This window comes from Calliopsis andreniformis, chromosome 4 (assembly GCF_051401765.1).
Source record: "Calliopsis andreniformis isolate RMS-2024a chromosome 4, iyCalAndr_principal, whole genome shotgun sequence".
Classification (NCBI taxonomy): domain Eukaryota; kingdom Metazoa; phylum Arthropoda; class Insecta; order Hymenoptera; family Andrenidae; genus Calliopsis; species Calliopsis andreniformis.
The window spans coordinates 6522616-6538809 of NC_135065.1; the positions used below are offsets into that span (position 1 = coordinate 6522616).

General features: G+C 39.7%; 1 protein-coding gene and 1 long non-coding RNA gene across 5 annotated transcripts in view; both read right to left on the reverse strand.

Annotated features, from left to right (window-relative positions):
• The window catches only part of S6kl (ribosomal protein S6 kinase like), a 64819-nt gene that overhangs the window by 24571 nt on the left and 24054 nt on the right, over positions 1-16194 (reverse strand). The gene's annotated exons all lie outside the window — the stretch shown is intronic.
• Positions 1954-3126, reverse strand: LOC143178173 (uncharacterized). The gene is made up of 3 exons (XR_013001730.1): positions 2659-3126; positions 2324-2521; positions 1954-2175 (listed from the first exon to the last, which is right to left on the reverse strand). It is a non-coding gene; the product is annotated as an uncharacterized LOC143178173 (long non-coding RNA).

A 16194-nucleotide genomic window follows, 5' to 3' on the forward strand; every position in this document is an offset into this window, starting at 1 on the left:
TTTAAAACACGACTGTCGCCTATCACTTTTTAAAATTTCTTTTGTTTCTTTTGCTTGCGCTGCTTGCTCGTCTTTAATGAGACGATTATCATACTATATCTTTCTGTTTAGTGATCGGGCAAGGCAACCGACATGTTGGTGCGGAGAACAACCTGGATGATACCAAACGATCTCTCGCAAGTTTCGCCAAAGTTCCAACAACTACCTCATCATTGATTGCCCCCTGATTAGGAAAGCATCGCGATTCGATTACAGTCGCCATTGATGTAACACGGCAGTGAGAATACAGAGTGCTTTATTAACAACAAGCTTCATCGAGAAGACTACTACCCACTGCCAAATTTATTCAAGTATATAGCAATGAATTATCCTAATAATAAATTATATTAGTTAAAATTTGGCATGTATACTGTACATACATATTACTTCATACTTATTGTATATACAAATATTGTACAAATATTGTAAAAATTCTCCTAACTATTTATTTAAAAAATAAAATCGCTTTAAAAATAATAATCTGTGTTTGATTTATTGAATCACATTCCCAACACGTTCCTCTCTCCTATCCTAAAATATATCTGTCCATATTGAAAATTGGCGTCCCCAACCAATTCCTGAAAATTCCGAGATACCTCCTTTCATATCATATTCTCCTGATACTTTTGCGAACTTTAGCTAAAAGTTAAATTTTGTTTCCCGCCAATTTTTGGAATACCTCTTTGCATATCATGTTCTCCTGATACTTTAGTCGATTTTCGGGCAAATTCTAAGTTTCGTTTCCCGCCAATTTTTGGAATACCTCTTTGCACATTATGTTCTCCTGATACTTTAGTCAATTCTCGGGTAAACTCTAACTTTGGTTTCCCGCCAATTTTTGGAATACCTCTTTGCCTATCATGTTCTCCTGATACTTTAGTCGATTTTCGGGCAAACTCTAAGTTTCCTTTGCCGCCAATTTTTGGAATACCTCTTTGCACATCATGTTCTCCTGATACTTTAGTCGATTTTCGGGCAAACTCTAACTTTGGTTTCCCGCCAATTTTTGGAATACCTCTTTGCACATTATGTTCTCCTGATACTTTAGTCAATTCTCGGGCAAACTCTAACTTTCGTTTCCCGCCAATTTTTGGAATACCTCTTTGCCTATCATGTTCTCCTGATACTTTAGTCGATTTTCGGGCAAACTCTAAGTTTTGTTTCCCGCCAATTTTTGGAATACCTCTTTGCACATTATGTTCTCCTGATACTTTAGTCAATTCTCGGGCAAACTCTAACTTTCGTTTCCCGCCAATTTTTGGAATACCTCTTTGCCTATCATGTTCTCCTGATACTTTAGTCGATTTTCGGGCAAACTCTAACTTTGGTTTCCCGCCAATTTTTGGAATACCTCTTTGCCTATCATGTTCTCCTGATACTTTAGTCAATTTTCGGGCAAACTCTAACTTTCGTTTCCCGCCAATTTTTGGAATACCTCTTTGCCTATCATGTTCTCCTGATACTTTAGTCGATTTTCGGGCAAACTCTAACTTTGGTTTCCCGCCAATTTTTGGAATACCTCTTTGCCTATCATGTTCTCCTGATACTTTAGTCAATTTTCGGGCAAACTCTAACTTTCGTTTCCCGCCAATTTTTGGAATACCTCTTTGCCTATCATGTTCTCCTAATACTTTTGCTGATTTTCGGACAAACTCTAAGTTTCGTTTCCTGCCAATTTTTCGATATACCTCCTGGCCTATTATGTTCTCCTGATACTTTTACTCATATCTGCCGCAAAATATACTTTGGGCAGAAATGAAGGAAAGTATCATGAGAATACAGCACTACCGGAGGTTTATCGTTGGAAATAGAGATCGGGTTACTGTTGGGAATATGGGAATGCTTATTACAGAGGATGTACGATGGTTGAAATAAAACGCTAAATACGCATACTTTTACTTACTGTCTTTTTATTGTTATAAAGCCAATAGCAGGATACACATAGGATATATACATTAAATTTTTGACTTACTATTTTAATGACGAACCTTGTCAAATTGTGATTTTCATCTAATGGAAGTAGACAATGATGAGGCACAGATTAGATCTTGGAACGAAATTATGGGAAGATTGTTCAGCATCATTGAAGTCCTTCGCCGCGTCAAGATTTCGGCTGCCGTGTTACCTTGCCTGATCCTTAAATAGATACATGCAGAATGATGGTCGTCTCATCAAAAACGAGAAACGAACAGGGGTAATCCAAAAAAAAGGAAGAAATTCTAGAGAAAGGATACGCGACTGTCTTGTTTTAAATTTAATATTGAAGATAGGAACCTAAACTCACCTATGATTCGATTGTTAAACAAAGATACTTGACGATGTCCCTCGATGGATGTTGTATCTTACGGCATATGGGCTGACCACTGATCAAGGATGACGCACCCTCAAAGGCCCATAGACCTTTGACACGGATCAGGGGAAGCTAACCTAGGAATCAGCTGAGGCCCATCGCGATCCACATCCTTCGAAACCTGTACAGCGACTGAGAAACGTGTCGGTCATGCAGGGTATTTATACATTTTTGGGGACAGACAAGTGACCCGATGAATTTACGAATACTTGATATTTTCTTAATTTCGTTTCTCAACGTTGTTGTATATTAAATTATACAGTACTTACTTAATCAACACTTCCAAATTGCTTTCTGATGCTTGGTGCTCAGTGCACAGGCGTGTACAGCTGTTTTGAATGTGTGCCCTCGAAAGAGAGCCTGTGTTAGTACAGCCAGAAGTGCGTGGGGATGCGTGGGAATAGACAGGCAATAATTATAGGCTTAAATATTAGAAGAAATTTCAATGTCTTACGTACCTACACTCTGTTGTAAAATATTCCAAACATCCTCTGTTAGGAACAGATAAAGAACTTGGCCAGTACTTGGTCTACTCAAAGTCAGGCCTTTTCTGACCTGACACGCTTGTTAAAATGAAAACCTCTGCTGTTCCAAGATTTTACGGCAACATTTCACGATGTTTTGGATTATAGTTTACAACCCTCGAAGGATTGGCACCATAAAGCCATATATTTTCTCTAATGCCACTATCTCGCTTCTCCTAGTTAATTAGGGGTCATAAACCCGCGACATCTCCACTCACCCTTGTTTTTATACCTCAATGGAATCTTCCAAATCCATCCTATCTTTCTATCTTAACTCTAACAGCAGGAACAACACCTCTGAGATTCTGTACATCCTTATTTCGAATAAAAGAAAATATGGGAATAGGGTTTTAATAAATGTACTTCGAGATTTTAATTAATATACCTATTTGCTTTCACATCACCTACAAATATTCTGTTATATTTGGTTTCATATTCAATTTGTAACAATGCTCTTACATCTGTGAACTTACTCTTCACCGCTGCTGACGAATGCCTGAAGGTCCTCCTCGCGTTCTCTGCTTACGTTATTCTTCAAACGAGCAATGATCTTTCAACTTGCATCACTCGCTACTATATTATGATTATGAATCAATGCGTACGAACTCGACCACCTTGAGATCACGTACACGTAAAACATTACCAAATCGATTCCTTGATCGATTTTGACATTAATCGATGGCAATAAAAAATGACCTACCTTCAACAATTTTGTCCCTGTATTTATCAACAAAATTCCACGTGAATACACATGCCTATGGAGTCCTACAGACTCAGTAATTAGAAAGTCACGTTTCTTAAATTACAAGCGATATAAATATATTATAATAATTATTGCACTAAAAAATCATAACACTTGAGAAAATCTAACATATCCACTTACTGCAGAAATCATTCTTCCTGCGCTGATAACTCAAAAAGAGAACGTTTCTGAATGATATCGTACACAGTTGCAGGAAATGAGCAATATGTAACTCACGACTTCCTATAATAAACCCAGCCAGGACAATCTCCTCAGTCTTGAACATAGCCGCGAGGAAAATCGAACGGACCATTGCGAAGGACCTAAACGCGGAAAGAGGGAGACAGAGAGTCGGCGGATCGACGTGATCGTTAACATCCTGTGGTAGCCGCTCGGGAATGATGGATCGGGATCGACGAGCGTCTGGTCCAACCTATGAAACGTCGTAAAAAGAAGAAACCGAGGAAGCTAGCTGGGTACTTCTGTCGAGCGAAGGAGGAACGAAAAAGAAACAGGACCGAAATAAAATGATCGACAGGACGAACGAGTCGAGGTCCGATTTACAGTTAGCGGCGGAGGGATAACGGGAGACGCGAGACAAATGTGATTCGGCGGAGAAGAGGGAAAAAGGAATACGACCGTTCGTTTCGCGGTGATTTATCATCGAGCCCATCGATCAGGCCTGCCTGAGCGCTACTCGTTATCGGCATTAGGGAATAAACGACGGCTAATAACGACTTGGATCGTCGCGAACACGCGGAAACTAGGGTTCGCTTGTTACCGTTCCTGGATCGGTTCGACGATAATGATCGAGGCTCCATGGATCTCGTGATCGTTGGATTTATTTGCAAGAGGAGTTAGCGACTGAATATTGAGAGCACGTGATGGTCTGCGTGACTGATCATTGTTTATCGAGGCTCTTGGAAGTATTGTCGAAATGCTAGGAAAATGAGACGTCTTGAAAAACGTCAGTTCTGAGATATCTACAAAAAGCTCTCAAAATGAGTCATTTTTATCAGGATGACGTTCTGAGCTGGACTGCTTTAATATTTAATTATTACTGTTATGGTAGACATTAAACATAAATAGTATTTTATTAAGAGACTTCACAGGTCAATGATCAGTAGCTAAATTCTGAAAGTATAAAATTTATATTAAAAAATAATTGATAATTCTTTATGAGAGAAAATATCAACCTGAAAATAATTTCAAATTATTTCTATTCTGTCGTCCTGAATCTTTAGATGTATAATGAATCACACATCTATGTGTACACCTACATAGGTATACAGAACTTTAATTAATATGAGAACTACTGTAGTATACTTATCTCTTCTTTCATCTGGCTCAATTCCCAATTTTAACACGAAAAGTAAATTTCCTTAGATTCTCTAAACACGTGAATTTAATAAACTATTCTGAATAAATTCGTGACTCAGAGTACCTGTGTAATATTCACGTTAAAGTATAATCTTTTAAAAATCTTCTCAATTTTAATATTTTTTTGCAATAAATCAGTGTCCACAATTTTTCATCCTAAATCAAAAGCACAATGTTGAAAATAAATGACATCGAGCTAACAACTTCAAGAACAATCAATCTCAGCAACTAACATTAATCAATGATATTACAACGTTCGAGAAACTGTTCACCTCCCATAGTTTCTGGTAAATAATGAAGTGTCAATTGACGAAGTATCCGTCAAAGGCAGGCAAATATTAAAATTCATCGTGTAGGATCACCGACAGCAAACAGGGTTCACAAACGAACGTTGAGTAACGATGTCTTCTAACGTTATCTAGCGATGCTCGCGTAGACGCCTTTGGCCTTTCCTTGGGCCGAAATTAACGCCTGGCTATTTCCAACAGAGAAGCTTCATTAAACAGCGCTAAGTTTCTCCCGTGTATCGCAAACGCGTTATGCAATTAGTGTGCCTACTCTAATTGACATCGCTCAAGGTTACGCGAAAGGGAAATACCAGGACCAATTTTTCCTTTATTCAACGTCCTTCAATTTTGAGGATAATAATGGAGCTTTGTGGTCTATTGACAAAATAATTAGCAATACTGTAAGTGTAGGATCTAACTTGTGCAGTATATTATATGTGATGTAAAGTGTAGATTTCAGAAAAATTCCTCTTTGGAGTCAATGTCTCTTTCAGCTTAATCGTAGGACAGAAACTGCAATTTTTCATCCAACTACATATATGAATTTTAATATAAGATACCGTTGTATAAAACATCAGAAGTGGTATGCTATTTCAGAATTCATTTTGGAATTGGTTTCGATATTAATTACACGTACGACCTGAGTCGAACTCGTGTACAGTTTCAACGCTTGGAAGATTAAAAAGAAGAAATATTCCTGCAAAAATGTATTACAGCAGATTCCTAATAATAAAAACAAGCAATATTTCTTGTACACATAATAAAATTAATTAAAATATCACTTGTCACTGAGTGGTCGCGTACCACTTTAAAAAAAGTTCTAATTTAATGGTCCACATGCTCTGAAACTCTCAAAGAAATTTTTATTAGGACACTTTTCATGCGTATTTATATTTTACTTAATTGAGAATTGTACGTATTCTCTATTAGAAGAATAGACGAAAAACGTAAGCACAAACACGATAGTTAACACCAGCCAGCTTGGCAAAGGCTTGACACTTGGTTCGTTGAATTGCATAATGCACAATTTTAGGACAGCCTGCATGGAAAAATGCTTGAGAGCCTCTGCCCGACCTTGCGATTCATTTTCCTGGGCTGTTTATTTTGCGAATGTCAAAGCTGACCGCTGAAGTCACCAGTTACGTAGCTGATGCACTTCAGTTGGGGAAACCTTCTCTTCCTTATGTCTGAACGTGCTTCTGATTGCTTTTGGCACGCGATTCTTCAGGGTTTCGTAACGCCACCAGTCTTGCAAGGATCAGTCGTAAAATCGATAACACGCTGTAACTTGTTGAGTGATTTATGTGTCTGATTTATTTGATTTATTTCACGAGAGACAACAACCTCGTTCTGCAAAATTTATTAACCACCACTTGTGACTATACTGTGACTCAGAACAGAGAGTTCAAGTTCAAGCAATTTCAATAATTCTTAGCTTACTCAACCTCAAAACTGAATTATAAAAAAAAAAGAAAAGAAGAAATATATTATTTCTTTTAATCCTATTTTAATCCTTATTTTTTACTATAGGATAAGAAATATTATTTATTACTAACGTAAAATATTAATATTCTATGTGTTATAAAACATCAGAACTTTTAAGTGCCACTAAAATTCCGCACACTAGAATTATAGTAATGTTTTAATGTAAATGGTACTTTTGAAGTACCTTCAGCATATAACTTGTTGAAAGACAAAAATATGTTAAACTTGACCCACTAAAATAAGTTCAGAACCCAGTTTAAATAACACTGGCGAGGGAATTTCAAAACTCCCAAATATTTCAAAATTTACAATTATTCGTTCCAAGATAAACATTTAAGGAAGATCAGCGAATTCCTATTTGCTTAGTCCTATTTGCTCTTCGTTCGCTATTTCCTCCTCAGGGTTCTATTCTTACACTCTGAATGACGACTAGAATACAATGGGTTTCCAGGAATTTGTTTATGATCGAGGCGTGGAGCAGGTCAATTGAATGCAGCGTAGAAAAATTTGAAAACTGGCAACGTGACGGGCTTCATTAATGATTAGAATTCCCCGTGTTCTGGCAGAGTCGCTGCGTGACATCGCGCTCGGAATATCGTTGAGATCGATAAAGATCGCGGAGATGATTGGACTCTGAGGGCAGCAGGTCTTTGAACACTGTCAGCCTGACATGGTGATAATGAACGAGCTATGTTTAGAATCCTTCAAAAAAGAGCGTAAGAGAACTAAGTAACAACTAATTTCTTATTGCAAAATAGAATGGTAAAATATATAATATATGATCTAAATAATAATAAAAAAAGAAATTCTCAGAAGAAGATAAAGACTATCGAATCCTTTGACTACATGCAAACTGAAGTTTTAAAAATATGTATGTAATTTAGAAATCCTAATTTTGTAAAAAGATATGAGGTCCATGAACATATTTTGAAACTATGTATCATTTTTTAAATCTTTGTTTAACTAAAAGAAATTGGATAACAGCGAAGTGATTACTGGGTTACGCTGAAATTTCTTTATGTGAAGATATGTCTTCCTATTAATGCGGATATGGTAATAAATAACGCATGAATGTAGATGTAGGAGCCATGGAGGGCCTAGTTTAAATAAAAAAAGGAAAATAAAACAGAGAATGTATAAATATCGCGAGCTGAGTATTTATGAGAAATATCAGGGGCCTTGGACAAAGAATGAATCACGCTTCCCAGTATTTTCGAGAAATGGATATGAATTAAACATTCCATGCCGAAGCGTGCGTCCGACTCTAATCGTCACTACAGCAAGGATTGCTGTCTCAGGGAATTAAGCCACGTTTCCACGTAGACGCGTAAAGCAAAGTCTGATAACAGCAAAAATGAAGCACTTACGAACCCTAAAAAATGATTACAAATTTATCAATACGTGGAGAGTCTAAGGTTGTTAAAATATAAATTTTAAAGGATCTACTTTTTCGAAATTAAAATGTGAATCCTTCTGTGGTCCAATTTATTACCAGAAAATCAACTTTCATTAATCAAAAGTCCAGACCGATGTCCCCTGAAGTGTACACTCCAGTTCAATATAACAGAGTACTCAATTCACTTTGGAAAGGCGTCCAATTCACACCCCGGTTAACTCAATCAACGCTTAAGACTCTCGTAGGTCCCATTAAATCGCCATCTGTCACGGAAATATAATATTATATTGTCACAATAGAATCAGACTCCAAGTCCCTTGCCCAGATTCCAACATCGTTACTCAACCCAATATCCTCGAGATAAATACCCATTTAGGCCCCTCTAGAAAATGCACCAAAGGTCAACGCACTGTCGTCGACCAGTCCCCGAGCAATTTTCACCTGACACACGATCGACCGAGAAAAAGAATTCTCAGTCTCCTTGGGCAGCGCGCCGAAAACACGAAATGTCGCGAAACGTTCGTACTTGACCAGCAATCACACGAGTACGAGCTTTTGTCGTAATTTCAATTGTAAATTGAACCCAAGGCCATGAGTTTGTTATGACCCTAATCGACGCCGTCCCCCGAAAGATAAAGGGGCCCTTTTAGCGTTACAACCGCCGACAGACTCTGGAGAGTGTTAGGGGTGATTATGAGCGTGAAGATTATCGTCGAGGCCTTAACTTTGTCAAGGCACTGTACCGTCGCCAATGGAATAATACCAGACAGATACCAGGTCTGCCAAGGAACCCTAACAGCGAGAGGAAATGGAAAAATACCAAAAGGACGATATGGGCAGCTTGAAGGGCGGAAAAATACTCGATAGCTGTTTGCCCACTTTCTAGGTAGGCCTCTCGTATAGACAAGGATAGTCTATCATAAGATAGCCTCGAAAATTAGGTATACAAATTGATCCGAACAGTACAGAAGATTTAAGTAGAAGAATAGTGTTTTTTTCAAACAATTTAATACTGCATTTGAATTTCATCTTTCAAAGAAAAACTATTTTTTGTTCAACATATCGAAATAAAAATATATTTACTAACTTTGGTCAAGAAGTGTCCCTTTTCAGACCATTGTATTGTGGAACGAAAGAATCTTGACCATAGATCCTGATTTATAGTTTGACCCAAACGCTCCAGACGAATTTCTATGAAAAGCATGGAGGCTAAAGATTTAAATAATAAATCGAATTTTAAATCGGTTCTTCCGAAGGTTGCCAGAGACTTCACAGAGCCTCTCAGTTCAAGGAGCGCTGAGCAATGCTTCATGAAATTTTGCCACGTGTCGAGTTGACCACTTTGCACGAGAGAAATCGAGAGTGAAACAGGAAACGCAAACTTTGGGAAGGTTGGAGTTGACTCTATGGACTCAAATGGCCAAAGATTATAACATCTCATAATTGACTAAATATTTACTGTGTGCCTCTGGCTCTAGCTCTTGTAGTAACCTTCGACACTCTACTGGCCACTCCTGCAAATTCACTAAAGTTCTGTCAAATTTAGATCCTAAGTTAAACCAGACAGAAACATTTAATTGTAGAAATCACACTAGATAAATTTTCACAGAAAGCACAGTACCTAGATAGGTAGTGGATACTTGCTATAATCTCAAAACTCATTACTAAACTCAGAAGACTAAGTCCACATACAAGGTGATCAGTTTATCTGAAGACCCTCCAATGTTGGCAGCACTTATTCTAAATACTTTCAGCACTGTAAATGCTGCCAACGCCCATTAGAGGGTTTCCAATTAAACTGATCACCCAGTATTCTTACACTGATTCTAAGGCTCCCTAGCCAAGAAATAATCTAGTCAACAAACAACCTAGTCAATAAATAGCAAAAGCCTCATACTCCTACCTCATCCTCCCCAATTCTCACATGAATCCCAAACTGACCCATGACTAACTCTAGCAAAACAGTGGCAGCGTCTGGCGAAATTAAAATGCAACCGTGAGAACGATCATGTATTAACTACGTCATTGAATCCGTGTGACCCTGAATGCAAACGAGGCAGCCAAGTTCGCGGTCGGCTCGGATTTCGTGATCGCGCAAGAGAACGACACCGATTACGACACGACGGTCTGTCGTCAAATGTTAATCAGGAACCTGTGTCGCGGTCGGGCAAACAGCCCCGTTCATGGACCATCCATTCGAGTGGTTCGTGAGGGACAGGGACAGGTGGCATATGCAAAGTGCCGCCGAGAAGAGAGCACGAGAAAGAAGGTAGACAGGCTAAGGGCGCATACGCACATGCGTTGGACCAGCGAGCATTGTAATTCATCGGCGATCGGTGGACGTCAGCTGATGGAGAAGTATGAATGAGCATATCGAGGTTCCATCGTTGTCTGTGCGTGACGGGCATAAGCCTGTCTGTCCTGCAATTCTTCCTTCCCCTTTTTCTGTGCCCATCCCTCGAGGAAGCAGAGACAAGCACTTTGAGAAGGTTTTTAGGGGAAATAGTTTGAAGAGAAATTAATCTGTACAGTGTCCAGAGAATTATTACTAGCCTGTGGATTTTTATGCATTTATGAAAATTTAAGATATATGAAAAATTACAGAATGCATATGATTTTCAAAAATATAGAAAATATGAAAGAAGTATTGAAAATTGTAATATTTGATAGGGGAAGCAAATTTTTGTTTAGGTTCCATTTCTTTAGCTGTGTTTATGAAAATATGATGTTGCATAAAAATGTGGAGTCTAATTATTACACCTGGGCCTCTTTTTGCAGAATCAATTTTTACACGCTATGCATCCTCCATATAAAAAGGGGCCCAGGTGCACATAGAAATATAATTAGTTGGTATAACAATTACGTGAGTAACTTAAAAATCATAATTTTTCGGGATATAAAATAAAACCATATAATTTATAATGATAATCATAATTTTTTCAGAATTTTTATATTATTCTATATTTAATTATTTTTATATTCTACTTATAAAAAGATATTTTAATAGACATTTATAAAATGAACCTCTAGATTAGACAATGTTTCCAGTAAATTTCTAATAAAATAAGAAAAACAATTTATAGTTGAAGCAATAATAAGAAATGTATCTGTTAAACTCTACATCAATAATTAAGGCTCAGGTTTGATTACGAAATATATTCTTAACTTTGGCAAGAGTAGCTGTGGTCGAAATATAAATCACGAAAAATAGTTAATTTTATTTACGAAACAGTTTCAATCTAATTCTAGCTTAGAACGATCACAAGAGACCAGAGAATTAACAATAGACACAAACTCTAAGCACTGTTAGATATTGAAGGATTATTAATATGGCTTATCTAGCAACTATCAAATGCTAATATACTTGTCTCACACCCAGGAATTGCTAAACAGTATACAGTTGTACGTAATACAACGACAACTTTCATATCCTAGGAATCTCAGGCATACAAGATAGACTTTGAGCAAGCAGAAGTTGGGCAATAGATGGTTGATGAATGGCCAGCCAGGCTCGAAAAATTTCAACAGGCAAAACGGATAGAGATTGAGGGAGAGGTCTCTGAAAAGCGAATGGAAAGTGGCTGATGCAGGAAAAGGGCAGTATTGTGTTAAGGATGAGTGAAAGGAGTACCGATTCTAAGAAGCCAGTAATACAGAGATTTGCTCCTTTCATTCAGCGATTCCTTCGAACGCTCTTAGATTCGAATTTCATCAGCAGATCACATATCCTTTATCTCACAATTTCCTGAGGCTTTTTCGAACCTGGTAGTCTTTTGTCAACCCTTCCTCTCATCCTATTATGTTGACAGAAGACCCTAAACTCATTGATAGGTATTTAGTGCATTTATTTCATAGAAAGAAGCACTGAAAGTTGAAGAAGCTTCATAAAGTTACAGTCTTATATAATCCTAAATCATTAATACACTTATTTGCATAAGAATATCAGCTTGTGTCATTTTACCTCACAGCAAACGCAGATATAACAAATCGACCCGAAGCCTCCCAGCGAATTCAACCACATCAGCTTTTAACGCCGCTGTACAAATAACAAGCACGGAACATTCCCCACCGAGCTATTCAAACGATTCTGTGTACAGTGCTTCTGTGATAACCGCGAGCACCGACGAATAGAGAACCTGCACGGGAATCCAAACAGCGAAGTGTCGGTATGAACAAGGGGGCTCACAGCAAACAAGCAAACAGGAACAAGCCGCGAGGCTTCCCTTCTCCCCAAACATTTCCCCGATTCAGCTGTAGGAAGCACGCCGCGGGCGCGCGGCATAATTCATCGGAACGGTTCGACCATGCAAATCGATTCCTACGACCGGTTTCGTCTAAGGTCGTGCACTATGTAACGAGACCATTCCGTGGGCTGGCACGAGTTTGTAGCCGAGAGACGCATAATAGACGGCTTCCCCTGCGATACGTGTCTCCGTTACTCTCAATGACCGTGTAGCTTCGTTCACAACCGTCCAGGATCATCCACTGGACGCTGATCCGAGAGGAATCTGTTCCTACGCGCGCTCTGGCCGAGCTGCGTCGATGAGAACGCGACTTTAGACCGCAGAAACGCGTTGGTGCCTAGGCACTGTGTGCACCTGTCCCGAGATGCAAATGCACCGTGGTGGGGGAATGTTCGTAAAGGTCGAACATTATACCGAGGTCGTTTTCTCTGGGATCGAAGATACCCTGCTCGTTCGATACCTCGATTGCTCTAGGATACCGAGATGCGAGGAGCGACGACGAGTTCGGGAATTGCAAGCTGCAGCGATGCAGAGGTGATTCCTGAACGAGTCTTATGGATTGGTGGATGATATTATTTGGATACCTACTTTTGATAGGTTTTGGTGGGTTCTAAATGGAAGAATTTGCTGGGAATTTATTATAAATGGCGAAACTAAGAGGAGTATTTTGTTATTTGATGAAAATATTTGGAAATTCCTGCAGGAAAATTAATTTCGAAAGAATTTGAAAATTCAGTGAGAGGCTACTGCGATTATATTTAAGTGAATAACAAGTTTGTTACTCTGTGAGGATAAAAATACAATCATCTTTAACAATCTTCAAGTATTAAAAGATTTGAGCGTATGTATAATAATTGAAAATTTGAAAAAGAGAATATTACAAATAGGGAAATGATAACTTTCATAAAAAGAGTTACAGAAAATGAGGTTTCCAGACCGTAATCCATGGAAGAGTTAATCGCAAAAAAGAAACAAATACCAAGCGTTACCGAGAATAGTCAGGGTATAATTAACGCCTACGTGAAAGATTAATTACATCCTTCCCATTAAGATCAATAATTTGATAAATATAACGTAACTTCATTACTCTAAGATGTAAACAAGCCATTTCTCGAATAATATGTTGGCAAAACAGGATCCCAATATTTACAGTTTCAACTTTAGCCTGTACTGCATAATTATCCTTCTCAACTTTTAGCAAACTACAATGAAAAAGTTCTGATGCAAGTATCGAGGTTACGTACATATACGTTTCGCTGTATTTAATGGGATATGGGGATGGGTTAGCTGACATTTCAATTTCCCACGAAGCATAGTGAATTACTGCAAGTATCTTTCACACCAAAGTATGTAACTATTATAAGTGTATAAATAACTATTACATTTTCAAAGAAGTGATACATGGAATAAGAATATGCATACAAAATGTTTGAAAATTGAATACAGGGTAACTGTGATTCAGATCTTCTTAACAACATCACCAGTACCCTAATACTTTTAAGACATAATAGAAAATAATGTAGGTATGAAAGTTCTAAGTACCCAAATATTTTCTAGAACCCAACAAAGTTAAAATCTGAACTAAGTGTACATCCTTGCAGTTCTTCTGTTCATACACACAAATAAATTCCACACAAATCACAGTCCCCAATTTCCATAAAGAACACTAGAACCCAAAACCCCAACAAGCCCTCCTCTCAAACCCAAGTTTCAACAAACCATATCAAAGAACCCCTCAAAACCCCAAACAAAAAGACATAAAAAAGATCAGTCCCCGAACAGCTCCACTAGACCCTGCTCCCCGACAAATCCCAAAGCCAGAAGACGCATCAAAAACACCTAAACCTGGCCAGATCGCAAGAGAAAACAGTTCATCCAAGAGAGCCCGCGAGTCCTCCATCGAGCAACGAGGATTACGCTTCACAGTGAAGCTTCAGAGCGGTCGCTGGTGTCCACGGGGGCCGAGGTTGAAGGCTCGACGGAGAAGGTGGCGAAGGAGGGAGTCGGTGGAGTCGGTGGAGGCGAGGGGGCGAGAAAAAGTTGCGGACGTTAAACCGTCCGCTCGTGGGGCCGCAGGGTAAAAAGATAAGAAGGAGGAGAATAGGTAAAGGGAAAGAGTGAGCGGGGCCAGGTTGAGGTAGGAGGAGAACGCGAGAAAAGAGGATGAGATAGGGGCGAGCGGAAACAAAGATGAGCTGGTGCAACGGCGCAGAGGGCCCGCGGGGAGGGGGGACGGGCCCGAGGCGCAGCTGGGAGGGGGAAAGGGCGAGGGAGGCGGTCGGGGAACGAACGACGACGAAGAAGAAGCCGTTCAGCGGGCCCCTGCTGCCTCGAGGTCGCACGTACGTCCGTATAATACTCGTAATACGTGTAATACGGATAATACCTGTAATACCTGTGTAACGCATTACACACCAGCGTAGACCGGCTCCCAACGACCGGTCGCCACCTCGTCCTTGCCAGCCTGCAACTTTCTTTCGCCAGCCGCTGGTCGCGCGCCGATTAGGAGCCCCTCTCCCTCCCTCGAACCAGAGACGGCAGTTTTGATTTTCCCGCGCGCATCCCCTCGCGACGCGCGCTGATTTACTGGCCCTCGCGGGCTAATGGGATCCGCGGGACGACGGCGGTGGCCTTGGCGACGCGCGCCGAAAGGACTAAGGACGAGGCCTCGGATCCGAAGACTACTAGCGAACCTTGCGCCAGCGAACTGTGCCAATGACGGTATTGAAATTGACCATGAATATGGTGGATTGGGTACAGATGCAGAGAGATTGTAGCGTAATTGGTACTCTAATAGACACTCCGTAAAGGGGTATTGCGGGATTGAGGCATGCTTTTTGCGGGTGTGGAGTTTGGGTCAGTTTGGGGTTTGAGAGGGACAATGTTGTCGGGAGAGAATATCGGTTGTGTAGCAATGCTTAGTTGGGAGTGTTTCTACAGTTTTCCTAGCTTTATTTGAGAAGATAAAATTGTCAGTGTATAAAGGTACTTATAGTTAAAATTGAATTTTTTGTATCTTCAATATTTTTTACTGATATCATGGCTGCAGAGAAATTGTAATAACAAGCTTTGAAGTTACCACAACAGCCAATCAAAAATTCTTTTTAATTTACCACTTGACTGATTGAAAAGTTAAAAGGAGAGAGTTCGGGTGCTAGTTTACGCCTTCTTATATTATTCAGATGTTCCATTATCTCCAACACTTGCCAGTATTTTCTCTAAAAGTATCTTCCAACTACGTTACCTTCGCCCACAAGAATCTCGTGTTATATCGTCCTTTAAAATTCTTCTAACGTTTTTAACATTTTCTATGACAGTAATCTAGCAATCATCCGAAACAGCCATCCGCGATATTAACTTTGGTAATCCACCCATTCATTACAAGTCGTTGCATAAGCAACGTCGAAGCCAGCCAAGAGGGAAAAAGAGAAAAAGCCCAGCGGCTTGGCTACAGGTTGTATCGTTCAGTCTCGCTGGCATCGGAGTCAGTGAACGAATCGAAGGCTACTGCCGGCTGGGCGCGAGGAGCAAAAAGGCCCGGGAGCTTCCGAGTTGCTGAATTACGGTCGAATTACACGACCAGTGATTCAACGCCCTCGAATAACGACTGTCCGGCGACTGTTCACGGTCCGATTGCGCGCGAGGTAGCAGACGACACGATCTAATGGGATCGATGGATTTTTTGCTCGACGACACCCGTGTTACACCTGTTGCAGCCGATCGATATTATAATATCATTAGCGCGGG